Below are 27,376 nucleotides of genomic sequence, written 5' to 3'. Positions count from 1 at the left end.
CGCTTTCGCCGCGAGCGCGAGCGAGAACAAAGGTGTTGCTAATCCCGCCGAGTCCTTGGTGCAGAATGCAAGGACTTTCTGGGAAAGCCCTGCGAACTTCCAGAATGTAACCTCAAATTTTCTTCTTTTTTTTTTTGCGCCGAGCCTCCAGATTGTTTGAAAATTGTGTCTCTTTGGTGCTTTGGGGAGGATCAACATTGGGAGGACTTCCACCTGGAATCACAACTAGTTCAGACTAAAACACATGGCAGCTTTAGGTCACACTGATCTCACAGCTGGTTTTACTGGTATTCCACCAGTGGCGGCCCTTCACATCGTAGCTTATTAGAACCTGTTGCTGCAGCGGCACAAAGGTTATGCGAGACGCCGAGTGAAGCGACAGCGCGAGCAAACCTCTAATCTGAGCCATTCAAGCCGCGCATGGTTCAACTATGAATCACGAGCCGCTCCCAGCTACGGACAAAAGAAGTGTTGCCTACGTACGTTGACACTGTCAAACAGAGCGAGAGGCGCGAAAGCGTAAAGGAAGTTCCTGGCGGGGCGTCTAACCTTGCGTCTTTTAGAAATAAACACACGCGTGCGCTTGCGTGATGCCGCCGCTGTTGCCCCAAATCTCCAGCAGACGGTCGCAGATGTCGCCCAGGATGCTCGGGAGATTAGGGACAAGATTGCTTCAGCTAGCGTTAGAGAGAAAAAAAAAAAGAAAAAAAAAAAGGGGGTTCTCTTGTTTGCAGCTGCGTCAGGTGCTAACCTGCGAGCCGTTGCCAATAATAAGGGGGTAAAAATAAACGCAACACAAATAGAACGCACAGGTGTCGGCGAGGAGGCACAATGTTCGCAACGGGATGTATATGAGCGAGTGCGAGCAAGAAAATTACCCGCACTGATCCTTTAAAGGGTCAATGCAAGGTCCAGGATGTCATGTTGGTCTTTACCAACACCAATAAGAAATTATTTCTATTGCTAATTTCCCTTCTTGAGGTCACCTGCTGCCCCAACCAGGTGTTTGCTCCTGTTTGCAGCACTTTTGAGGACGGCTGCAAACGCAGGGCTAAATATTAAGTTTTTTTTTACTGAGCTTCCACAGACTCTAATTAGTCATATTGGGCCACTCCACTGTAGTAGAATGTACAGTGCGGGGCCGCTGGCTGGAGGTGGGGGGGGGGGGATTCCATCATGACAGCACCGCACATGAATGCATGAATGCTGCACGCCATCCTCCCCACCGCCCTGCCGCACCAACCGGATCCTTTTGGGAAACTGAGGTGTTGGACTGTAATTTATTAGCCGTATCTTTTCAAGTCTGCCCCCCCCCATACACACACACACATGCACACACCTTCCACCTCCCCTGGCTCCACCGGTGGCGTCAGCTCGCTGAGCCACTGTGTGCGTGCGTGCGTGCACGTGCGCGCGCGCGCCTGTGTGTGTTTAACGGGTACATGTGTCGCTCCCTATCTCGCTCGGCGAGCGGCACAAAGGTAAAAGGAAGCTTAACAGCCTGGGAAAAAGTTGAACAGTGTGAAATTACCTTGATCCAAAGATTCCTGCCACATACCAGCCCAATGAACCCATAACAGAGCAGGCACTCAGTCAGAGAGCCCTGCCTGCAGGGAACAGCTGAGAACATTACAGAGGAGGGAGGAGAGGAGAGGGGGAGGGAGGGGAGGAGGGTTTTGAAAGAAAGAAAGATAAATGGCAGCAGGAAGGAGGAGGCCCACCTCCAGCCATCTCCAACCAGCGGCCGGCCAGAGTGTGGTGGTGGTGGTGGTGGTCGGGGGGGGGGGTCAGGGTGACGGGATCTCATGTACATGGTGTGATACCGCCGGACAACTGGCGGGCGGGGGGCCGGCGACTCGGTCCAGTCAGATGTTGCTCTCTCAGAGGCCCTGCAGGGGCGGCGCAGCAGCTGGAGGGCTGCACGAGGAGACCAGGGGCCAGGACAGACGCGTCGCGCGTCGACCTCTCCGGATTATGACGTGCCACTTCAGGGCTTCATTCGAGCCTTCAGAGCCGGAAGCGCAAATCAGACCGTGACGCGTCGCGCTTGCGGGAAACATATTTCATTTGGAACGCCGAGAGAGAGCGAACACAAGGCCGTGCGGAGGGAGGAGCACAGCGGAAAAACGTCGAAACGAGTTTGTTGGTAAGGAAGGAGATGATAAAGTTGAGCTGAACTGTCTGCGGAATGCATCAAAGTCCAAATGTGGGGGTAAAATAGATGCTTTGAATAAGTTTCACTTCACTAACATGAACCTGCTTGTTCAGGACAATATCTCTGTAAAAGAAATCTTAAGCGAAGGATCTTTCTTTGACTCAGGAAACAGCTTTTTTTGCATTTGCATTTTAGGGAGGATATCTTCTTTGTACAGATGCACTTTAACCGGCCAGATGTTTCTAGATCCATCAGACCAGCCTTGATAGTGACGAGCAACTCAATGTAATTAATATATTACAAATTAAAAACTTAAACACTATGATCATTTTTCAAGAAAAAACAGAATGAGGCTGTTTTTTTTTTCTTATTTAATCTGAAAAATGCTTAACTTGAAAATGTTGCACAAGCTAAGCCCCAAATTTAGAAATGACAAAGCCGACAAGCAACATTAACAGTGTACTATTTATTTATTAACAAATAAAAGCATTAGCGAGAGAAGGAAATTCCTTAACTTCCCTTAGTATTGAAAATAACCTTCCAGTCAGAACTTCATCTTCTTGTTCATCCAGCCAAATGGTTGCGTCTTATCTTCAGCGGGCAGCCGTGACACTGGAGGCCAGTTTCATAATAAACCCTCAACGTGCTGCTCAGCGCTGCACGAAACACGGTTTGGAAAACCCAACGACACAGTTCAATAATCAGCCGTGGCGTCGAACCCACTTCTGATTATTTGTTAGCTTCAAAATTACATGTGTTCTGAAATCTGTAAAATGAAGAGGGGAGGGATTTGAATCATTCTGCAGAAACATAAATGGCAATTTTCTAAACCATTTCTGGTGGGAAATTTACATTACATTATATTAACATACATCCGTATGTGGATGATGGCGATGTTTCTGATGTTAAATTCTGGAATTATTATTATTGTTTTTTTGTTTTTTTTTAAAAGAGAGACTATAGCTAAAAGTGTAACAGAACCACTTGGGCAAAGGCAATAAGTAAACAAACAAACAAACAAACAAACACCTCAGACTCGCTCCCCGCCATTCCTCCACCAATAACAGGCTGGAAGTCGCATTGAACAAACACCAGGATGACTGATGGGGCAGCGAGTGACAATGTGTTCATCAACTGTCGACACAAGGTGATGTTGAACAAGAGCTGCCATTATTGTCCCTGCTCCGGTTCACACAGGACAGCCACCTTCTGACGAGTGCAGCCGGGGAATGACTCGAAAACCGCTTTGTGGAACGCGGCACTTTTGCTTTGTGTCAACAGCAAGCAGGCTCAAACAGGCAGTAAAATGGACTCGACTTTGTGGCTTTTTCCTCAATCGGAACAGCGGGAATGCTTCTGCCCAATCAAACCGAGAGACGTTGACGCTGAGGGGATTCCACAGGTGAATTACTAACCCCAGCGCAGCCGCGTCCTCCTTATCAAACACGCAAGGCGGAAGCTCCGGGAGGCCAACCCGGTCGTTTCGGGGTAATTCACAAACGAGCGGTTCCTGTGTTTGCAGCTTGCACCTGTCTGTTGTGTGCCAGCGTGAGACAAACTTGGCTCTTATCACAATATCTGCAAGCACCTTCTGCAGAAAGAAAGACAAGGAAAAAAAAACACACACGCACGCACGCACTCGGCCAGGTTTAGAGGCGCGTGACAATAGTTTGCATGCAAATAAATGAAAATGTCTGCCAGGCAGGCAGACGCCTCCTGGCTCCAACGGAGCCACGTGTGAGCGGAGGCGCACTTTGTTAAGTGGGAGTGGACCACCAGGTCAGCCAGGTGTGAACGCTCAAGTTGCAAGCCGGAGGGTCTTATCAAGTTGCATTTCCCACTCTGGTGCAATCAGGGAACGGCTTCCTTCTTTCTCTCTCAACCCACTAACACACAAACACACACACACACACACACACACACACACACACACACACACACACGCTTGCCATATTTTACGATACAAGACACGATGCGAGACACAATTCCGTTGGCTTATTTTATTTTTGAACAAACAAGAAACGACAACTCTATCCTGGAACTCCGACGGTCGACTTGCTCTGCAATGTTATTTCATCTCAAGGACTGAGGAAACTCTCCCAGCCACACAGAGGAGGCATAAAAGTGGCGCTGCTTCATTTGCAAATGAGCCTTCTTTAGTTCTGCCGGCTCCCTCTTTATTGCACTTCTCATTTTACTGTGGTTTCTGTGACTGCAGCGCAACATTCCGCCCCCTACTCCCCCTCATTAAAACGCGTCATCCGCGTCCAAAAGCGCTTAAAATTCTCTTAAACTGGCGATCTGTCTCTTTTGTACGACTTTTGGAGAAATCGGCCGTGTGTGTTTCTAAAATGAGCAAACGTGGAAAATCAAAAACCGACTGTGTTGAATTGACTTAATTTGCTGTCTCGTCGGTGACTTTGTTGGTGTGGCTGTGGTGGGATGGGTGGGCTGGAAGGCTGGGATGTAAAATCCGCACCTAGTTAGATGTGAGCGAAAAAAAAAAAAAAAAAATGGTGACAATGCAACCGCAGCCCTCAGACGCGCACCCCGAGTGGCCCGGCTGCATTAAAAGAGGCTTGAACTAACGACCGCGGCCATAAACTCATTGGGGAACTGTTTACTGAGGTAATAAATCCAGCGATAGGAGGAGCTTTGAAACCAGAGGACTTCCTTTTCAAACACCAGTTCATCTGTGTTGCCACGGTCAATACCACCACCACCACCGCACCGCCACCACCGTCTTCAGCTGCGCTCCTCACAGTGGAGCCACGCAAGCTTGCTTGGCCCTCTGCTTGCTAGCAAGCTGTTCTCCTAAGTGCCGAGGTTTCCGACGTTGCTATTAAGACCTCTGTGTACTGTGCAGCCTACGCGAGCTAGCAGCTCATCCCAACAGCATTCCGCTGATATTTCATCGCAAACAGAAAGGCAGCGCCGGAAAATGAACCAGTTACTAGTAGAAATGTAATGTGTTGAATGCATTACAAATCATAATTTCTTTAATTTTTCAACTTTTCACTCACAGGCTGCGTTCAGACCGCAGGCGAATCTGATTCAAACCAGATTCCTTCTCAAATCCGATTTTTAGGGCTGACTGTCCTCACTGTTTTTAGCAAGTGTCCAAATGGGATCTGGCTCTGTTCACACTGGGCCACATTATTGACCCATCTGACAGGTTGCTGTAGCAGCGACGTCGTAGCGTAGGCGTTGTCCGGCGCGTGTAGTGTATGACGTCATATCATTGCAACAGCGGCAAAAACTAGAAGACGTCACGGCTTGAATGGAGCTATCTCCCCACAGACTGATGAGGCAAAGAGTTTCCTCCTTTGTCCAGGGACTGCTGTTTTCTACTTCTTTTGTCTGATCCATAATGTTACTGCTCCGCACCTGCAATGGGTCTTGCGTTGCGTAGAGTGACGTTGCGGACAGCCAAAACCCATCAGCGTGTTTGGAGCTGTTCACACTGAGACGCACCTGTCCAAATGCCATTTGAAACCACCCCCTGAAAGTGGCTTCAATCCGTTTCGCAAAAATGGGATTTCGTGTGGTTTGTCACTATTCAGACTACAACAGTGCCATCCAGTTTCAATCCGGATGGGCTACAAATCGGATTTTGGCTGGCAGTCTGAACACAGCTATATTGGTGGTACCTTGCGTGCATTTCTGAGCCTTTCTCACCATCGTTTTTTTTTTTTTTTCCAGCAGCATCCAATCCTGACTGAAACAACCCCCCACCAGATTTATGTTGGAGGTAAATTCATAATGACAACAAGATGACGTGAAGGAGAGTCGGTAAACGACCCCAACCAGCGATGAAACCTGATCAAAACCTCGGCCTCTGACAGCATAATCTTTGTCAGCAGGTCTCGGACGGGACATCTGTTCATGTTCAAGAGACAAAAGAGCACTTGTTGGAATCCCGGCTCTTGTCAGTGAGGGAAGGAAACTCCGCGCCTCCGCCGCCACCGCCACCACCGCCGCCGCCGCCGCCGCACCAGTCCGCTTTGGGGAAGGGTCAGGCTGTTTAGACGGGTCAACAAAACATCAGACCATGACCACAGGGGTCTGAGCTTCCCATTCCTGTTTCCCACCAGCCGATCAGCGCTGCTCTCTTGACCGTGAGTGATCTTCCGCCACCCCAACCGAACCTTTCGCCTACAAAACATTCCAAAACTTCAACGGGAAACTTTGCAGATTCCATTGTGCGGGATATTGCTGACATGAGACAGATAGATCGATTAGATAGATAGATCGATTAGATAAATGGATAGATGGATAGATGGATAGATATTTTATTGATCTCCAGGAGAAATTTGCACACTTTAGGGAAGTTTTTGAGGTGTTCTTGGGACGGAAGTATTAAGAGAAACTGAAGATTTTTGATGAAAATTAGAATCAATGTTCCCTCCTCTGATCACATGTGTCCATTACAAAAATCTGTTGGCCATTGGCACCACCTTTTCACCCCCCTTCAACACCTGAACTGCCGCCGTCTCGGCTGGGCACTCGCCAATGGTCGCCCAAATCAATGAGTGACTTCTTTTTTTTTTTTTTGGGGGGGGAAACGGCGCTCAGTAATTCCCCTCCCCGTCTGATTGATCCTCCACCTCGGGAACTGCGAAGGCATGCGCTCGCTTTTTTTTCTTCTTTTTTTTTCTCTCCTCCTTAAAGGCGGTGGACTCATTCATGTTCCATTAGCTGTGGAATGTCTACGGCGGAATAAAGGAGCAGCCACACATCACAGGACGGCATTCACCTTTCAATCACCCCCCTCCTCACCTTCACCTACCCCCCGCCCCCACCCCGCCCGCCCGTTCTCCTCCAACCCCCGTCCCCACCCCCCACCCCCCCAACCCCTGTAATCATGTTAGCTCATACATAATCGCATTTCAATTACTGACAGGAGTGTGACCCCTGCCTCCAAACACTCCTAATCTAATACATGTGTTTCCTACAAGACAGAGGGATGCCTTGTTTTGGTGGAGGGGGGTTGGGGGGTTGGGGGGCAGGAGAAGGAGGAGAAAAAAAAAGAGAAAAAAAAAGAAGAGGAAGAAGCATGCATCAACACGCTGTGTCATGCTCAAGCTATAAAAAGGAATGCTGCATTTCCCCCCCCACCCCCTCCGAATCAGCCGAGGAAGTCGGCGGCTATTTTTAGCGTATACTGTGCACGGTGCCTGCCGGGGAGCCGGTGATGTAAACACGTTGTCCGAGAGGAGGACAAAAAGGAAAAAAACACAATCGCAGACACCAACTGAGTGCATGTGTGTGTGTGTGTGTGTGTGTGTGTGTGTGTGTGTGTCAGGGGGCCCTCTGAACTCGAGGGTTCTTCCTCAATCCCCACCGTGGAGGAAAGTGAAGAGAAAACACCAAAGGTTCCCCCGCACATAAATCTGTCGGTGGAGCCTCTCTATCTCCCCCGCTGGGGCTGGGTGAGGTAATTCCTCCCTCTCTGGGTATACTGCTTCTTCTTCTTCTTCTTCTTCTTCTTCTTCTTCTTCTTCCGTGTTTGTTTTTGTAAATAAAGTGTGGTTGTCTTCTTCTCCTTCCTCTTTCCTCCATCGTCGTCGTCGTCTTTCTGCAGGACCCGGGGTCGCCTCCCTCCATCCCTCCTCCACGACCACCGCCGCCACCCCTCCGCGTTTCCCACCCCTGTCGCTCTCCGCGTCTTGTGTGCTTAGCGGCCCTGTGTCATTATTATGGGTCAATTTGTGTCAATGCTAACATCCCATTCATCATTGCTAGGAATGGTTTCCGCCAGGAGTCCGGAGGTTGGATGTGGGGTCGGTGTGGGGTGTGGGGGGGTGGGGGAGGGTGCTCGCATACCTCACCTCTCACATTTTCACCATGGTGGCATCCGCTCCGCTGCGGGGTCGGAGGTCAGAGTTCCAGACCTCCTGAGTGATCACTGACTTCTCCCTCTTTCCCTCCCTCCCTCCCTCCCTCGCTCTCTCACTCGCCCCCACCCCCCTCTCCGGCCCTGCCGCCTGCACAGCCAGATCTTTCAGGCCGACCCATCACCCATCACCCACCCACCCAGCGCCCCCCCCACGTCTCGGATTCTCTCCGGCCCTCCTGCAGCGACCCGCCAACGCATCGCCGAGCGCGCAAAAACCTCCACTTTTAGTCTCGTCCCTGTCCTTCCTTCCCCTTTCTCGTTTTCACTGTCCTTTAAATGCCAACTTCTGCAATTCAGTCGCATCGATATAAATGTGTCAACATCATCAACAACAGCAATACGTCTTTGTGGCTCTGACGTCTGCAAAAAGCCTTTGAACCGTCCAACCGACCGACCCACCCACCCCCGACAAACACTCATGCCCCCTCCACTCACTGAAACCCCAGCCAGCCAGCATGCGGGTTGACGGTTTGTTTCTTATGAATGAAGGGTCGGCAGGAAAGTGCATTCCTGCCTCCTGCCTTGAGAGGAAGCAGCTGGTGGCTCAGTGACTTCATGTCTGACTTCTGTGTTTCACATTCCCCGCACACCGGAGAGTAGGAACGGGCTTGATTGAGGGCGCAGGGCCACAGCGAGGGGGAAGAGAAAGCAGGACATCAACCAACACAAACAAAGCAAAAAACAAACAAACAAACAAACAAACAAATATGCAGAAAAGGGCTGCAGAAAAGCTAAAGCTGTCGTCATGTCATGTCGCTACCTTTGTACGGCCGGGTTGGGAGGGAATGCAACAGGGTCCTTGCTGTTGTGTTGTTGCACATGCGCAATGAAAGTGGATACAAACATAGCCGTGCAAATGTGAGGAAAGTGCACCGGGTTTATGAATATAGAAGAGCTACTTTGACTGTTTCTTGTATTTTCTGCGTGCTGTATAGTTGCTATACAGTTTCATTTTTTGCATTGTAGTTCTGCAACAGCGTAGTTTAACACTTTGGGATGAATAAAGCACATCTATCCATCTATCTATCTATCTATCTATCTATCTTTTTTATCTACCTAAAAGGAAGTTTCACCGTCACAGGGGATGAAAAGCAAGATAGGCAGTACGACTCTGTTCCTTCAACTCACATTCTGCATTCTGACTAAATCTCTTCTTAATCTGTTGTCGTGCTCTCACTTTCAGCCCTCCTGCCAAAAAGCCTCTCCGACATGGCTTTGAAACCACACTTTGATTAGCCAGTGAAAAGATTAATACAGGTCGGGCGACTTTGTCCACTTCCGCCAGCGATCGTGAAAAGTCGTTCAGAGTTCGGTGCCAGCGGGGAGAAATTTCCATCGTTGACGGACGTGTGGAATTCGGTAGCCCCCTCCCTCCCCCCACCCCGGTCTCTGCAGGAGTCATTAAAAGAGTCCGAAAAAGCTTTTTTTGGAGGAGACGCACCGTGACAGTAATCCCTCCGCAACATCTTGTCTTGCAGCGAAATGTCGGCCACGGGAGGAAACGAAGCCGAAGCAAAAGCGAAAGGTCAAACGCAGAACCATCGTCGGCTGTGACTGTCTCTTAAAAACATTGCAAACAAGTTTTAAAGCATCCAAGCCAACGTGATCTCATGGAGCTCTTTCTGTTTGTGAGGCGTTTAACAAATGAATTACGGCCCGCGCAGACGAAACCTGGATTGCGTAAAAAAGCCGAGAACAAAGACTTGAGAAACAGAAGTGAACTCTTCCCCACTCGGGCTGGCATGCACTCACGCAAGCCGAGCTGAAAGGATCCTTGTTTGTCGGTGAAGTTCCCCCCCTCGCTACTTTTTCAGAAACGGGTGTTTTCTGCAAAACTCTTGCGCCGTGAGCTTGGCTCCGGCGTGTCGCGGGCTGCCAGACGGAGGCAGGCACAGAGGTGGGGGTTGGTGGCCGGGTGGGGGCAAGAGAGGGCATGCGGTAGATGCACGTCCGTGGCCATTTCTCTCTCTGCCAGCTCCTAATTATGCTCAATTACACCTTTAACACAAGTGCTCCGCTGTGGACATTTCTCAGGGTGCGAGGTCAAGCATTTCCTGTGTCTGTGAATGACCCGACGTCGGGGGAATTGTCTTGCGTGCACCGCCTCCCTCGCTCTCCCTCCCTCCATCATTCACTCTCGCCGTCTTTTGACCCCCTCCTCCACTAAAAAAAAAAGAAAAAAAAAACCCAATCCCAGACCTCCACCATTCACAAATGAGTCAGATAGTTGGGGGCTTAACCCCTGTGACTTGGCCAGGGCTCTCATCTCTCAAACACAAACAAACAGGAAAAGGCATGCGCGCCCTGACTACCTCACGTACACGCCTGCGTGAACACACATGCAAATAAGTGCATGCGTGCAAAAACCCTCCAATGGAAAAAAAGAAAAGAAGGATAAATTCCAATAGGACGGTTTCAAAGCGGAATGATGTGACTTTATTGTGGAATTGCGGATTGGATGGTCCGGCTTCTGCTCCTGCATTCCCATCACTAACAGATAAAACACCTCATGGTGCTTCTCAGAGGATCGCAGATCGCATCTAATCTTTTTTTTTTTTCAATCTGCTCATTTGTTCGAAAGCGGCAACGCAAAACGGCAACAAAAACAGGCAACCTCGGCCCGCAACAGAAGTGTACCAACAGGTTGGCCGAAACCGCCGCGCCAACACACACACGCACACCCAAACGAGAAAATAAATACTTCATAATCGCCGCCTATCAAAACAGGCTACGTATTGCGGGGTGAACCCAAAATGGCACATTCCATGGGAAATCCATAGCGAGCGAGCACACGCTCCCTTCGCCGCCCCTGACATTTCAGAAGCACAAGGGAGAGATTAGAGGCACGTACGGGAGGGCCGCAAAACCCACCGCATGAAAGATGGTCGAGGGAGATGGGGGCGGGGGTGGGAGGGGGGGTTAGGCCCCCCTGTTTTTGCAAGATGACTCAGCGGCGGAGGCGACACCAGCGGCCGGACAGAGCGGAGCGGACGCCGCGACCCGCCGGGATGATTTATTCCGCGACTAGGATTTTCCTGGAGATTGTACAAGCCACCGGCAGACACGGACGGTTTTGCAACATGTATCATGTTGCCTTTCTGTGACATTTTTAAGCGCGGTGGCCCGAGCCGTCGGGGGAAAAGAGGCGCACGGGAGGAACGCGAAAGCCACACGAGGCGGCTAAAAACGGGTCTGAAATTGCGCACGAGCGAAAGGAAGAAAAAAAAAACCCCGGTTCAGAGGACAAATGTTTTGTGCATCTTTAAAAGCAGCCGTCTTTGCCCACCCACCACCCCACACGGTGCTGCGGGGATACAGTTACCGCAGATGACTGAGCGTTACGCTCTGCCAAGAAGACAGGAGTGGGAACAGATATGAGAAAAACATCCTGCGAGGAAGAAAAAAGAGAAACTGGAGGATTTCTTCCGTCTCCCCCCCACCCCCGCTCAAATGCTGAGTCGAGGAGTTTGGTTATTATTGGAGGTGCGGAAAAACAAAAGAGGTCATTCATGACAAAGAGCCAAGATATGAGGAAACCACACTTGTGTCTGTAACAGGCATGGGGGGTGGGGGGTGGGGGGTTAGAGGAAGACTGAGCCAAGTTCTTCGTCTCAGCTGTTGTTCCAAGTCACATATTTATCACACAGCCACTTCCCCCCGGCAAGAAAAGAGCCTCACAGGGCGGCCGGGGGAAGGCTGCGTGATTTGCTCAAGCGGCTGGATGACCCTGAATACCAGAGAGTGGCAGGTCCGCCGGATGAAAGGAGACCTTGTCCCGGGCCCCTGCCACTTTAAGTGCTGTCCCACGTTTAAAGGTGGAGCGAGGTCTTCGGAGGGAGACAAACTACCTGGCAAATATTTGTGCGCCGGATCTCACATTGTGGGCCGTGCGACGAGGAGAAAAAATAGAAAAAAAAGAGCCAAACTGAGCGGAAATACGGGCCTAAAGCTTTTAAACACACTCGCCGTCGTCCTCCTCCGCCTCCTCCCTCCTCGCGATCGTTCGTTTTCGCCCCTTTGGAAAATATGAACAGCGGCGGAGGGAAAGGAGGAAGAGGTGGGAGAAGGAGAAGCGGAGAGATGGAGCAAAGTCCAACCTTGGGCCATACTGAAGAGCATTGTACGTAGCGCTTTACCGGGCTAACGATTACGGGAAAGCTTTCCCAGGTTTTGGCCATCTGTCACTTTTATGAACAGTGTGGTAGGAAATTGGGTCTTTGGGTTGTTTGGCCAGTGGAATAATGAGCCACTGAAAATTATTGTTATAGATGACCTCTTGGCGCTGTTCTCATATGGAGCCAATCGAGAGGCAGCTCCAGAGGCCTCCTAACAATCAAGGATAAATCAATTGGATGTTATGGGTCAGGGCCACGGGTGCTGCAGGAGGCAGGCCTGGGAAAACAGGTAACAGCCCTCTTCCTGCGCGGAGGGTGTTTCGTGAAAGAAGAAAGACTCGGCGCCCCCGTCAGAGGGTGCGTGTGTTAATGTGGTGCCTGAGAGCGTTTAAAGGAGGGCGCATCAAAAGGTTCAAGTTAAAGAGCTGCGTTGCTGTTTTTCGGCCTTAAAATCGCGCTTTTAGTGTAGCTTCCTGCAATCGCGTCCATCAGACCGAGCTGATGGAGAATAAATTGGAACACATGTATGGCCGGTCAGGACTGGTGTTCTTGCAAGAGGGTGGCGGGCAGGCAACCAGGGTTGCACATTTCTATGCCAGGCCAGCTGGGGGCGCTGCGTCAAAGGGTCACAGGGCCTTCGCAAGTCCAGGAATGCTTCATGGCGGCTGGCGAAAGGAAAGAAAAACAGACGGATGCCAAACTGGAAACCGACGGGCACCGGCGGAGGGTGTGGGAATAAGGAAGAGATTGTGGCGGAGGTATGGGAGGAATGATAGAGGATGGGGGCAGGGGGGAGGGAACGGGGGAGAGGAGTATTCACCCAAAAAGCCTATCAGTTGTAATGACGAGCCCTCTTCGGATGCCCCTCAGACAAAACAGACCAAACAGCCGATAAGGTTGATTGTGAGAGACATTCCTCGGCTGAATGTGTGTGTGTGTGCACGCCGATGAGGGCACATTGTGTGGTCAACAGCTCTCACAACACTGACACCACAATCCCCGGGAGAGAGAGAGAAAGAGAGGAGAGAGAGAGGAGAGAGAGAGGAGAGAGAGAGAGACAGCAGCAATGACACATTAATAGGTGTTATTGTGTCCCTTGAAACCAGAAATGCACTTTAACGGTTTCATGACGTGAATTCATTCAAAAATGCAATGGCCGTGGATACTGAAGGGTTGAATTTGTTGTGGAATTTTGCGAAAAACGTATCGATGATATTTCAGTATATGTAAGGCAGAGCATTTTTGCTGCGTTCAACACAACAATCCTTTGACTTTGAGTGTTTTTAGAGTGTATTTACCATCGTACAGGTAAATACCAGTTTGGTTCCATTGTGCCGTCTGTCCATGCAAAGCATTACCTGCATTTTTTCTTTAAAATGACCTTTAACTGTTAAAATCCACTATTCCACCACCCACGTGTGTGTGTGTGTGTGTGTGTGTGTGTGTGTGTGTGTGGGGGGGTGTTCAGGAAGAGACATTCCTGAACCCAGGCCAGTGGCTCTAGACCCCCGATCAACCCGCTGACAGTTGGTTCCTCCTGGGATCGAGGTAGGGAAGCGCCAGTATATCCCCGAGGTAATGCAAAGCAGGGGATAATAAATATGTTATCTGTCAGTGTTTCACTTTTCAGCAGCTTCTTCCGTGGACATGAAAAGGCCTTATTATATCCACGTCTCTCCTGGACCCTCAGGCCACCAGTTCAGGATCTTATCTACAATTGTCCCTCTTTGATCCCGCAGGCCTCCGTCACTCCCTACAGCCTCTAGTGGATCCTGCTGTCTCGCCACGCTCCAAGGTGAACGTCCCCTTTGCTTGAAGAAGAAATGTCGTATTCAATAAATCAGAGGGATGGGAATACCGAGCAGTGACTTCAAAAATGATAACAGTCATCACCGACATCGAGCATACATAGAACACCTCACATAATTAGCAATAAGATTTTTTTTTTTCATTTTTTACTTTTACTTACTTCCTTACTTATGTGCTAGGTTCTAAATGAAAAGCAATCAAATGTCTTTTCTCAGTGCAGTTTTGCAGCAACATATCCAAAAGCATTGCTTTTTCTTAACACCTTATGCTCACTTCGGCATGCACACTATACATACAGTATGTACAGGCCATAAGACATACAATGAGAACATAATAACACAGAGCCGCAAATGTTTCAAATATCAAATACATTTATCAAATACACAATAAAGCTAAAAAAAAAAAATCAATAAAGTTCGCCTGGGATTTTTTTTTCTTTTTTTTTTTTTTTTTTAGCATAAACTCTATCAACCCTCCCCCATTCTCTTCCTGCAGCTTGAGTTATGAGGTGCCACCAGCACTTGTTGCATGCAGACAGCTGCCCCAGCAAACTGGCAACACCGCGTATGAAGTGAGACTCGTAGGACCTGCTGCAGGCCTGTATCATTAGCGAGACAGTGTTTCACAGAAATATGAAACACTGTAATTTTATAAGCATGCATGCGCACACACACACACACACACACACACACACACACACACATGCTCATGTGCTGCTCCATGCACAGCAGCAAACACCACGATATTCTAGCCTTTTTGGGCTGAGCTGTTATTATTATGTTATTACTACAACTAAAATGAAGAATATTTGACTTTTCCCCATTAGCAGTCTAAACAGCCTTCTGAGCCTTCCAGACTGAGCCCGTATGTTCACTTGTTGCCGTTTCACACTGATTGACTGCTTTGATTAGCGGAACTGTGGCAACAAAGAGAGATATTTTTGGGTGCACGAACATCTGCGGCCGGCGGAGTTGGTGATTATGAACGAGAACGCAGCACTGCCATATTGTAGGGGAGGAAACAACACAGGCGCTCCGAAAACAATAACAAGATGCACAACCTGTCGGCCAAAGGCAACACGAAACTGTGGCTGTTTTTCAAATCACGCGTGGGTGCGAATTCGAGCAGATAGCAGCCACCAAACGAGGGATTAGCCAGAGCGTCAGCGCAGCAACGTGTTTGTTTGTGTTTAGCAATCAGGCGCGGCAGTCCGTTCAGTCAGCGCGCTCAGTGTGCACTGTTGGACAAAGTGAAAACCCAGATGGAATGTAAGAAGGATGTTCTGGAAAGAGACGACGACTCTGCAACAATGGCTGCTTTATTCCCGCTTTGGTGCTTAGGACTTTTTTTTTTTTGTCTCGACCCAAAAACCTCTGCTGCCAGGTTTGTTGGAGGCGGAAGAGGAAGTGGTAAACAGGAGGCAATACAGACCAACGAGTCAATCATTAACACAAATTGCGAGAGGCACATGCTGTGACTTATGGTTGCGCATCTTGGGCCGGGTTGGGGGCGGAGGAGCGGTTGGCAGTGGTCTGGCTCGCCACTGACTCATCGTCGACCAAGCGCCGAGAATTCCAATAAACTGATTACAACCAAGTTTTTTTTTTTTTTAAAAAAAGGGGAAAAATGTTACAAAGCCTTCTTTAACAGATTTCTAAACAACAGAGGCTTCCAAAGAATCTATCTATCTATCTATCTATCTATCTATCTATCTGTCTATCAATCCAGACAAGCTTGTTTTTTCATCCTGTCTGTGTGACCAGGGCAGCTGCAGTTGCACTTCCTGTTGTTTGGTTGTCAACGCCACCGTCTACTCGGTGGTAAAGCTTTCACGCTATGTCAATTGTCAACATAGTGCAAGACAAACTACTTTCATAACAGTGTTGAAAGGTTTTGTCTATCTTTTGGTTTTTTTGGCATGCTTTGCATCTCCATGGGGGTCGACTGTACGTGCAACTTGGTTGCAGCGACAAGATGAACGCTCACTGGCCCCAACGCTCACTTTATGTATGCATGTGTACTGGCTGAAAAGATATGCATCTCATTAGAAAACAAACAAACTCAATTCATTTGACTTTCTTTTACAACTCCAAATGTTTACGATGAAGGCGACGCAATGTGGCCACCCTGAAACAAACTGAAATTTAACCTACAAAACCCTTCGCTTGGTCGCGCCGCTCTCTCTCCTGGGCCTTTCGTCATCAGTGTAAACAAGTAATCTACTACTAACTTAATCCACTACTGTAATTAAAACTTTTTTTTTTAGTAACAGAGTAATGTAACGGGATTACTCTGGCAAAACTGGTAATTATATCATAATTACTTTATCAAGTAACGATTCCATTACTTTTCTGAAGTATTTTGTGAGCTAAAAATGTCTTATTGTCCAGAAATTTAGAAAGACAACTGAGAAGAACGATGCCGCAGATTGATGGTGCAGCCGTGCATGCAACATCACTGATATGGATATGCGACGACGCATTGATAGCTGGAAATACAAACATTATTTTTGAGTTCATCTCGTCGAAATGAAAGAATATTGTGGTTTGTTGTCCACTATGTGCAGGAAACAAGACGTTCTCAACTGTTGCTTTATCATTTTTTCACTAAAGTAATCAGTAATTAGTCATTGATTGCTCACGAAACAAAGTAGTTGAAGAAGCAATTAGATTACTTTTTTGAGGAGTAATCAGTAATCAGTAGTGGGATTACTTCTATGGAGTAATCCCAACGACACTGTTTGTCGCCGACGTTCAGAAAGGGAGAAGGGAGGACGAGGAGAATGGGAAGCGGCAGGCGAAAGAGAGCAAGAGAAAGTAAGAGGAGACGAGGGGAAGGGGGAACACTGCACAAAGGAGAAGCCTGGATTAAGTCATGAGTGGCAAGCGACATAGGTTGGATTTTTAACGAGTGAGATCACATCCTCTTCCCTAAACAGAGGAGGAACTCATCCTAGAGTGGACAGAACGGGCCGGCGGAGTTCTGCCACTATCTCTCTCGCTCCCCCCCCCCCCCCCCCCACCCCCCACGACCCCTCTCTGGTTTTTTCCTTGCAGTGTGTGTGCATGCTTGTGCTCGCGCGTGTGTGTGTGTGTGTGTGTGCGCGTGCAACAAACAGGACATCCATTACTGGGCTGAGACAGTGGCATGCAGCCCTGGCTCTGCACGCAGGAGGCTGCACACATGTCGGCAAGCTGCACGCGCAGGGACGCCGCGTTGAGGTGAACGAGCAGCGGAGAGGTTTTTTTTATTATTTTTTTTTTAATCCGAGAGTCGCATTCGGTATAGAAGCAGAAGCTCGACATAAAGGCCGAGCGACAACGGTGGATGCTGTCACCAGCTGTCATGGCGCAGCCGCCCCTGTCCAATAAGCCGTGCGTGTCATGTACGCTTCCTTTAAAAAAACAAAGACAACAAAACCAAACCAAAAAAAAAAAAAAAAATCCTGATTCAATGCACAGCTCGAGAGTCACAGGAAATGGAGAGGGGAGGGTGGGGGGAAGCAGGAAGTGACGAGCGGCAAAGGACTCGCCTTGAACTGAGCTCGGCGCACTGTACACACAAGGTCCACACTGATATCGTCCCACAAGAAATACTTGCAACGTAATGCTCTACTATGCTCATATTGATATTACGTTGTAATGCACCCCTGATAAAACAGTAAAACTGCGATTCAACATCCACGAGGCCGAGAACCAGAAGTTCACTGTTGGTTATCTCGGACACTCAGGATTCGACCGTTAGAGATGTTAAAGGCGTAATCGTGCAAAACTTTTCAAAATGCACAAGACTCCACAATCGATACATATGCACTGACTAGGATGCACGGAAATTTTTTTTGTGCCTTTTCAGGAATTTCGCTCAATTGCACAGTTTTGAAAAACCTCTTTTTGAAAATGAAGTAAATCTGCGTGTGCCTGTTTCCCACTGTGAGCAGCGTGAAGCTACGTAAGCTAACGAGGCTACGTGAAGCCTGCAGCTGCTGGGCGTGACAGGACGGCCGCCACACGGCCGCTGTGCTGCAAAAGAAGCAGAAACCCAGCAGAAGAACAGAGCGATGACTTCAGGAAACACTGTCGAGTCGAGAAGTGGCTGTTGGATTTTTTTTTCTCTCGAAGAACGAGGGGGCAGAGGAACACTTTGGTTTCCTCATCCGTCCAGACGGATCAGTTAACGCTAACGGCCACGTTTCCCAGCAGCAAAACGCGACGCGCAGCCGCAGCGTCGGAGTTGATCCTGCGGACGCTGCTCACTCAAAACCTTCCGTGCGTCGACAACATTTTCCGCGATTCCCAGAAAACAAACAAATGAATAAATCCCATTCACCGTCAATCAAAGGTGAACCACGAGGTAATTAGCTTTGATTTGCATCAAAGCGCGAGCAATGAAATATGCAAACATTTGAAAAAGGTCTTTAACGAAAAACATATTTGCAGGTCTCGGAATGTGTGAAGCCGATTTTTGTGGAAATTCTGTCGATTTGACTCTCAAATCTAAAAAAGAATAAAAAAAATATATTTTTCACACATGTTCTGTTCGTGCTCCACCTCCAGAGTGCGAATAGTGCTTAAAAAAATGAAAAGCTGCACAGGGACACCCATCCCTTGGTCTCTTCCAGCGGTTCGACCTTGAGGGAGAACATCCAGCAGGCTGAGGGGGATGAGGGGGGGGGGGGAGGGGGAGGTGGTGGGGGTCCAGGAAGGGAGTCCTCCCTCGCTGTCTGCCTGCACCCTCCCTCCGGGTTCCCATCCCCTGACCAGACGTGACCCCCGGACGGGGCTGCAGGGTGGAGCAGGCCAAGTCTGTTGGAGTGGAGATGGTGCGCAGATGGAGATGGTCTCCCCTTACAGCCAGGATGATGTAAAACCAAATTAAAAAGACAGAGGGACGGCTTTGAAAGGAAGGAAGGCTGGGCGGGGAGGGTTCGCCCAGCCAAATAAAAACATTTTCGGCTTATTATGGGAATTTTCCTCCCTCGTGGAACTATTTCTTACACGTCTTTTAGCCAAGCGGCCTGTTTTTCATCCCCCACCTCTCTCTCTCTCTCTCTCTCTATCTCTCCCTCACTCTCTCTCTCTCTCTGTCTCTCTCCCTCACTCTCTCTCTCTCTCGCTTTCTCCACCCCCATTCTCGCTCCCTCCGCCCTTCCATCACTCCTCTCCAGACTGGGCTTTCACTTTGGGGGGCCCTCAGCTTCCCTCTCGGCTGACCAGGGAGCTTTCAAGGTACCCTGATGGATGCTAATGCCGGACTCTTTCAGATCGTTTTACAGCCGGGCCCTTTGATCTGCCAGCAGGCCTCTCTCCACGGGCTGCCTGTCCTGAGAAAATGTAAATCCCCGCCTTACAGACACCTGTAAAAAAAATACAGCAGAAAAGAGGGTGGGTGGGTGGGTGGTGGAGGAGGGAGGGAGGGGAGAGAAAGAGAAGTTGCTCCAAAGGGGGAAAAAAAAAAATGGTACAGTATTGTGACATTTGGATGAAAAGGAGGCATAGTTTAGACTGTGGCAGAGCGACAAAGAGCGAGATGGAAATTGTGCCGAAATAAGAGCGAGCGGCTGAAAAAAAAAAAGAGAGAGAGAGAGAGAGAGAGAGAGAGAGAGAGAGAGAGAGAGAGAGAGAGGACTTCAGAGAAGGGGAGGGAAAAAAAGGAGCGGAGAAACCGAGACACGGCGAGCGACAAAGACGGGAGAAGAAGAGGGATGGGGGAGCAGGGGTGGGGGTGGGGGGGCAAAAAACAAAACAAAAAAAAAAACAGCGGGGACACGGAACGGAGGCAGAGGCGGAGAGAGAGAAAGGCGGTGACAGCGAAAAAAAAAAAAAAGGGGGGGTGAGGAGAGAAGGTCGTATAAAAAAAAAGGCCCAGCGTGGAGGACAGGAGGAGAATGGGGGGGAGGGAGGGGGCAGGAGGGGGGGCGCCGAGAGGCGGCAGCGGGCGGCGGGCGGCGTGGGGGTGGGGGGGTGGGGGGGTGGGGGACAGATGGACGGTTCGACTCGGCGAAAGGCGGGAAAGAGAAAAGGGAAACACAAGGGAGCCGCTGCTGCCGGAGCCGCCGCCTGCCGCCGCCGAGGAGGAGGAGGAGGAGGAGGAGGGGGAGGAAGAGGAGGAGGGGGAGGCGCAGGAGGCGGATGTGTGTCTGTTGGGGTTGAAAAACGTAGGAAGGAAGAGGTGAAAGAGAAAGAAAGTACAGTCGGGGGGTGGTGTTGGGGGGGGGGGGGGGGGGCCCAGTGACAGCAGTGAAAGAGCCCCCCCCCCCGACTCCCTCACCACCCCCCCCCCACCCCCTCCTCCTCCTCCTCCTCCTGCTGCTGCTGCTGCTGCTGGACAGCTGGCCGCAGCTGATCACTGGACGGACTTGTCTTCCTGCGGCCAGCTGCTGCGTCCAGAGGCCAGCGGCAGCAGCAGCAGCGGCAGCAGCAGCACAAGGCTCAGAATTGATGAGCGGCGGCGCCCGGGCCGGCCCGGGCCGGCCGGTTGGTTGGTTGGCCGCCCGGCGGTTCAATGGGGGGCGTTGGGTGGGGGTGGGTGGGGGGGTTGGGGGGGAGGGATGGATGGAGTGCGAGCAGTCGCGGGGCGACTTTCTCTGAAGTAGCGTTCGCGACGCGTTCGGGGAGCACAGCTGGCACTCACTGTATCCTCTCCTGGGGACAAAGCAAAATGGGGGTCGGAGGTGGGGTGGGTGGGGGGTGGTCTGCTATTATTGCGACCCTTCCTCCTTTTTCTCCCCCCCCCCCCCCCATCCTTCATTCAGCCGCCCCCCCTGCCCGCCGCCTCACCCCCCCGCCACCCGGCTCTTTTCAGCCGCTCGCCATCACTCTTCTTCTGCTCTTCCCTCCGGAGAATGGCGGAGGAAATGGCTGTCGGTCGCAAATGAGATAAAGTGCGGGGCGAGACCGGGGCGCGACGCGCACACACACACATGAAAAAAAAAAACAACAACCCAAAAACAAATAAAGCCAAATAATAAAAAGGGCTCGACAGGGCGTCGCTATGGAGCGTTGCCTTCAGGTGCCCGCTTCTTTTCGCACCACTTCCTGTTGGGCCTGTTGTGCACACTCTGGCCATGTGCATGCGTGTGTATGTGTGTGTGTGTGTGTGTGTGTGTAGGAATATTTGGCACGTGCCGCGGCTTGCTTGATTGTTCGGAGGAATTGAAGGAAGGACTCGGACGTCACGTCGACCCTCTCTGATCCGATCGGCCTTTTGTTTTCCTCGCGCGCCTTGAAACGCTCGCCCACGCAGCACCCCCCCGCCCCCCGCCCCCCAACCCCACCTCCCACCGCTCCCCGTCTGCCTCGGCCTTCCTGTTGTCCTATCCAAACAGGAATGATGTCACGTAGCACTGGATGGGAAGAAGAAGAAGAAGAAGAAGAAGAAGAAGAAGAAGAAGAAGAAGAAAAGTCCCAACCCCAAAGTCCACAGTAGCGGCGGCAGCGGCGGCGGCGTCCTCCCCGCCCGTCTGCGCGTCTGGTCCTTGTCAGTCCGTCCGTCTGATCGCGAGCACATCCGGCCATCCTGACTCCCCCTGCGGTTCCCCCACGGGGGCCTCTGCGCGTGTGTTTGTGCGTGTCGGGAGGAAGGAAGGAAGGAAGGAAGGAAGGAAGGTCCTGCGGTCGCGCAGGAGGGAGGGTTGGGAGAAAGGCGGGGAGGAAGCGTGAACGGCTGCCTTAGCTGGAGCCGATCCACTCCGCTGGAGCCGCTCACTATAGAGGCGCTGTTTGGACAGGGACCAGGCCCAGAGCGGGCGAGCGCACGTGGGCCGCGTGGGCGTGCGCTCTTGGCGGCGCCGCACCGAGGCCGTCAGATGAAGCGGGGGCCGCCGGTGACGCTCGGCCCTGGCGGCTGCTCGACCCGCGAGCGACTCCGGGGGGTTGGGGGGGGGGGGGGGGGAGCCTCGCTCGAGCGAGCGTGTGTGTGACTCACTCGCAGGCAGCGACAGCTTACTTCAGTGGAAATTCGACTGAGTCATCGGGTTTGCTGACTGCGCTCCACGCCGAGCGTTTAGCACCTTTTCCACGCGACGTGCAAATTAGCTCGCATGCACACACTGGGCGACACGCAGACACCCGTGATGCATTAATATATATATATATTTTTTCCTGTTTATCTGTTTTTGTTTCCGAGTGTGAAATATTGCACGGGGAACACGTCAGAACGCGCTTTAACTTGGTTTTTCTGATTTAAAGAGCCGGGCCGGGGACGTCCGTGCAGCTTCGGGGGTTTGTGCTTTGCGGTGAAAAGCAAAAGAGCAAAAGAGCAGCGCCGGCTACGCAGCGCCGGCAGCTACACGGCAGCAGCAAGCGACGAGGCAGCAGCAGCAAGCGACGATCAGCAGCAGCAGCAGCAGCAGCAGCAGCAGCAGCAGCAGCAGCGACGAGGCTGCACCAGCAGCGCTCTCGGCAGCCAGCAGTGCATCTCCTCTTTCTTTCCCCCTGGCTTCCCCGCTGCCGAGGGGCAACCGGCTGGAAAAAGACATTTGGGGAGAGACAGATACGTCAGCGTCCGCCATGCCAGCTGGAGCCGCCGCTTTCTTTCTTTCTTTCTTTCTTTCTTTCTTTCTTTCTTTTTTTGTTGCTACCGCAGAAAAAAAAAACCGAACACCTAGAAGTGAAGGCGGGGCTGCGAATTGCGCTGCGACTGCCAGCTGAGGAAGCGCTCGGGAGCCTTGCGGTTGGCCAACATCCTTGGGGCAAAACTACCGAGCCGGAGTTGGGAGGCTCGGCCGCGTGTTCTTGCGTGTGGCTGCTGTTTGCCGACACGCGTGCTTGATATCGAAACAAACGGGACGCAATTAAAGAGCAATTTGTCGCCCAGAGGTGGTCTCCTCCGCGAAGTACCGGGACGGAGAAAGGGGGGATGATTTTTGAGGGGTGGCCGGTGCCAGTGTGTGCAGTGCATATAAGAGGTGGGGGGTGTGTGTGTGGGGGGGGGGGGGTGAAAAAGAATCAGAGGAATTATTTCCCTTTGTTTCAGAAAGCTGCTCTGGTATTGGCTGCCAGTTACAGTTACAGGCTTGGCCATAAATCAACAACATCATTTCCGTCGCTGCGCCATTGTTATTCTGCTTGATTTGTAATTTCTCTTCTCCCTCTCTCTCTCTCTCTCTCTCTCTCCCTCTCCCTCTCTCTCTCTCACTCTCTCTCTTTCTGTGTATTCAGCTGATAAGACTTACAGTTGGGGTTTGGAGAAGGCACACCCTCGCCTGCGCTTGTTCAGCAACTAAAAATAAGCGGTGAAGTAATGTGAAGAACACTGCTCTATTTACATTCTGCTAAGTTACAGCCTTGACGCTGCCTAGCTGCCTGCCTGCCTGCCTGCAGCGTTGAATCTGGGCTGAATGGCTGAAGGGAAATTTCACTGTCATTTTTCACTGGAAAAGCCAGAATGGAGAGAGAGCAAACAAGAAAAGCTGAAGGGCAACCCGAGTATTTCCCAAGTAAGACAGTATTTGAAGAGTAGAGTGCAAACAACCAAATGGCTGCACCAAACTTTTGAATAGATCAATATCAACCAACTGTTCATGGAGTCGAGCTCCACTTTTGCGTGCAAAACTGCCCTGCAATCCTGCCGACTCACCGGTCGCCTCTGCTGGGGGCCAAGGAGGCTCCCGCGAGCGCTAGCTCTCCTAGTTAGCCGACCGCTTGAGTGCTAGCTCGTCGTTAGGACTCTAGTGTTTACCTTCTTCTCTTTTGTCGCCGCGCTCCAGTCATCTGCACCCTCTGGCCACCTGTACCCCACCGCCGCCACTTCCAAAGTCTCCTCGAAGCCTTCACTTTCAGCGAGCCCATCAGCTGTCTGTGGCAGAGAGCGCTCGCTAGCCGTTTCCACTCACACTTTCCACCGTTCAAATTCCCCAAATCACAGCTCATCATCTTATTTTTAGCTCCGCTCTTGCAAATGTTGGAAACACGGCGTGCCCACTAGCTGTTGTGAGAAATGCAAAGTGCACCGGACGGGGGATTTCCCACAAAACGCACATGTGAAATAAACACAACGGATCTGTAAAAAAAAAAAAAAGAAAAAAAAAAGGGACACCATCTGTCATGTAGCATAAAGGTACCTGGGAAGGAAGTAAGGAAGTTCCTTGATGACTACAGCAAGAATACCATGGTGTAAACTCGGCCTCGGACTGACAGACGTCACCTTCAAAATTTCTGGCCTACAGTTTGTATTTCACATGCTGTTACTGAGGCCTTTGACTTGAATCAAGAACCCTACAGGAAAGTAGAGAGGCATGAAAAGTAAAGTAGGGAACTGGAAAAAAATGTATACATCATTGTGAAATTTTCAGGATTTTAACGACTTTTTTCACCCCAGATATATTTTTTTTAATTGTAGAAGGACATTCGTGTAGCTGTCACGCTTCTTGGTGGCTTTATACTGATAAGTTGCAAAAGGCAATTGAAGAGGCTCCCTGGGCCGATTTCTTTTTGACGTAGGAAAAAAAGTACGAAACATGCTCCTATTTTGGAAATTTTTGGAATTTGAAAACCAGATGGGCTTGAGGAAAGCCACAAACCCTTACCAACATAAATTTAGCTATAAAATAATATAATATTAGCACTCCTTCACTGCTGTTGTGCATTAAGTTGTGATGAAGTGCACAGGACCTCACAGTTTACATGCTAGATTTAATAATCTTTAATCTTTAATTCACCTTTCATTAAAAACAACACTGCAGGTATGATGAGTCATCAAAAAGACAAAAAAAGAAAGAGGAACTGCTGAGTGTGTGCGTGTGTGTCAGCGCCTCATCTCTCTTGCAATACCCAGTGGAGCTGCTGTATCTTCTGGGTGGGTGGAGGGGCTCGGAGATAATGGAGAGACGGTCGGTGGACGGCCCGGGTTCGACGTGATTAAGATCTGAGGGACACGCGGACGGAGGGCGGAGACCCACCGGCGAGACAGTTGCTGCTTGAGAGCCGGGCGGAGATGAGAGCAAACGAGCTGCCGCTGCTGCTCTCAACCGACATGTGTCTGTGACGGAGAGTCCAAGAGGAGGAGACGCCTGTTCTGAGTGAACCAGCGACTTCAAGTACTGCAGGTCCTGACAGACGCTCGACTGTTGAGGCGAGGCGGCGTCTTCTCTGAAATCAGACTACGAGTTCTATATTGAACATGAGCAAAAGAGAAATCAATCAAGAACTTAAATAGTGCATTGAATTGCAGTTACATCTTTTTTTTTTTTTTTTTAGATAGTTTAATAATCCAGTGAGAATCCAGAATAATAAGAAAATGAAAGAGGCTAAAACACAAAGAAGCAATGAGTGAAGTTTGTATTATGTTAAAAAAATATCAATTTCTGTTGATGTTTCTTATATGTCGCAGCAGCATATGTGACAATTGATTTACTGTAAACTGTCTGAGCACGGATTGCATTTTGGAATATGTTTTTTTCTGTTTTAGTGCAACCAGTTTTTTTTGGAGGAATCGTATAAACCGCAATAAACTTTTTTTTTTTTTTTTGCAGAGCAACTTTGTTTTGGCTCGATAAGCTCGCGACCCCCCTCCGCTTTGTCTCAAAAATCAGCCAATGGCATAATCGCCTGTCTTTGATTCCAATTGTTTTAATCTGTTGCATCTTTCAAAAAAATAGAAAAAAATAAATAAAAAAATAAAAAAAAAGCCAGTGTGGGACCACAGAGCAAGGGGACCGTTTCCATGTGGCACCAATATCTCCAACCATCTCCTCTTTAATCTGGAAACAATTTGGAAGGTCTTGGGTGAGCATGAAAATGATGTAACAACAAAGTAATAGCCCCACCTATTAGGCGCTGATGTGAGCCTCCGTTTTCGTACGTCTTTATTCCATCCCGCACGCCTCACTTTTGTGGAACAAATATATTTTTAAATCAGGACAAAGCAAAGCTATCGACCAACGTGGCGGCGGCAGCTGATGATGAAGTCACATATTTTTGCCACAGGTCACCCTCCCAAACCTCTGATGAGGAAAAAGAAGTTTAAAAAAATAAAATAAAAGGAGCTTATTTGTATCTTATCGGCAGGAAATAGCATTTGCCAAAATTGTACTCTGGGGTCGGGGGCATGAAAGGGATGGCATGGCTGTGGCCATCATTAGCCTTGTCCCCCGACGTGTGGCCCGCCTCTGATCCGGAGCCAGGGCTGGGCAGGAAGGCAGAGGAAGGTGGGCAGCAGAGGGTCTGCAGCCCTTGGGTGGGCTCGGCCACTCTGGGCCTCGCTAATGGGCCGGCAGCCATCAGGCTGGTATGTCGGTATGCGGGCGGCCACTGCTCGGGCCCACGTCGGAGGGGAGGAGGGAGGTTGGGGTATTTAAAAAAAAAAAAGGGCCCTGGGCTGGACAATTGTGAAGCGAGAGTGGCCCGGCCGACCCCTGGGCTCACCTCAGCACACTCGGTGCCACGATCGCTAACCATCCGGCTCTCATCTTCCCAGCGGAGCCGAGCCAGCGGAGCAGAAACTGCGGCCGGTTAGTTCTGCTTGGTCTGGTCTAATCGCCGCGCTGCCTCTGCTCTTGTGTGCGGGTTTTCTTTTTTTTTTTCCTACCTCCTGCGCAGAGGGGGCAAAACAGCCTTTCTCAGCTCACCCACATCCCACAATGCCCTGCTGCTGCTGCTGCTGCTGCTGCTGCTGCTGAGAAATCAGCTTCTTTCCCAGAAACTCCTTTTCCCATGGAGGGAACCTATTTGAGGCACTGAATCTATCAAACCCGCCGAGAATGTAAGCGCACGTCTGAAAAGAATAGGAAAAGTAAATCAACTCAGCGCGCACAATTCACTTCTCAAATTAAACACGCTATTGTTTCCGAGGCATGTCTTTATATCAGTCTCATTTTTTTTGGCCCTCTTGTTTGTTTCGGTGGCCGCCAGCCCCAGTGTGACAAGACGTTTCCTGCTCTTTGGGAAAAAAACGCTGGGCTATTTCAAAAAAAAAAGAAAAAAAGAAGAAGAAGAAGAAGAAGAAGAAGAAGAAGGGAAAAACGCCTAGCGCCTTTATTTACAGTTCCCCCCCTTTTGTGAGAACGTATATGTGCGAACGGCTGCGACCGGCCCGGGGCACAACACACAACCTGCCATTCAGGATAACGGCCGTGTCAGTGCTGGAGATGCGTATCGCCTCAGCTTTTTTTTTTTTTCATTTTTTTTATGCGTCACGGACGCAGACGCCGCCAGGGGCGGCGTGTCGAGTGTCCGCTGGCGGAGGACTCGAGTGTCCGCCCCATTGTGCCGAGGAGAAGGTTGTGATGCGCGGTGACGCGCAGGCAGCAGAACAAAAACAGGAAGGTGAGGGAATGTATGATCCATAAGAGCTCTTTGATTTGGAATGACGGGAGGTTCTCACAACACGGGCGAGTTAGGGAGCAGCGCACTGGGCGACTCGTCGGATGGGGGGTGGGGGTGGGGGTGGGGAGGGAGCTGT

The 27,376-nt window shown here is 50.3% G+C and overlaps 1 long non-coding RNA gene across 1 annotated transcript in view; it reads right to left on the bottom strand.

Annotated features, from left to right (window-relative positions):
- Positions 1-2,606: 2,606 nt before the first annotated feature.
- Positions 2,607-27,376, bottom strand: part of LOC142883902 (uncharacterized) — a 107,781-nt gene continuing 83,011 nt past the window's right edge. Inside the window, exon 4 of the long non-coding RNA XR_012926094.1 lies at positions 2,607-2,921. This is a non-coding gene — a long non-coding RNA (uncharacterized LOC142883902). The remainder of the gene's footprint in view (positions 2,922-27,376) is intronic.

Source organism: Nelusetta ayraudi, unplaced genomic scaffold, assembly GCF_046127955.1.
Source record: "Nelusetta ayraudi isolate G7.1 ecotype Tasmania unplaced genomic scaffold, CSIRO-AGI_Nayr_v1 ptg000009l, whole genome shotgun sequence".
NCBI classification, from domain to species: domain Eukaryota; kingdom Metazoa; phylum Chordata; class Actinopteri; order Tetraodontiformes; family Monacanthidae; genus Nelusetta; species Nelusetta ayraudi.
Note: the sequence above shows the minus strand (reverse complement) of the source record. Positions and strands in the feature narration are given on the sequence as shown.